The sequence below is a fragment of the Fulmarus glacialis genome, unplaced genomic scaffold, assembly GCF_000690835.1.
Source record: "Fulmarus glacialis isolate BGI_N327 unplaced genomic scaffold, ASM69083v1 Scaffold49515, whole genome shotgun sequence".
Lineage (NCBI taxonomy): Eukaryota > Metazoa > Chordata > Aves > Procellariiformes > Procellariidae > Fulmarus > Fulmarus glacialis.
Window position 1 is genome coordinate 2,057 of NW_009212031.1, and position 561 is coordinate 2,617.

A 561-nucleotide genomic window follows, 5' to 3' on the forward strand; every position below is an offset into this window, starting at 1 on the left:
ATTGCCCATGCTTTGTGAATATTCTAAGCATTTAAAGGAAGGACTGAGTAGTTTCTGCAGTTTTACATGAGAATTTATTCACTGAAGTCTTGCAAGTATTGAACCATTTTTATTTGTCATGTTTCCCCTAAAAGGGTTCTCTAGTCTGTGAAAGTATTGTCTTATCTATAGGATTTTACTGTAATACACTCATGTAAAATGTTTTGGAGGAAGAAAACCCTCTTGTGATAATTGAAGTTATCTTCAATAACTGTAGTGTACATATTTGAAAGGCCATTCACATATTTTCCTTGAAATTTCAGTGCAAGCTTGTGTTTCACATTCATCTGGCAGTTTGTGTTTCACTGTAACATTAATACAAGTTCTGTAAAATTTGTTTTGAATAAAGTGATGTCTGCTACTGCTGTTCTGTAGTTTCAGTGCAATTGCACTTTTCCTGCACTGTAAATGAAGATTCATTCCTTGAAAGGGGAGTAGTATATGTTTTGATTTGGGTAGCTCTTGTAAGATGAAGTTGTTTCAAAGTTGACACTGATTTCTTTCTTTCTTTTTTTTTTCCAG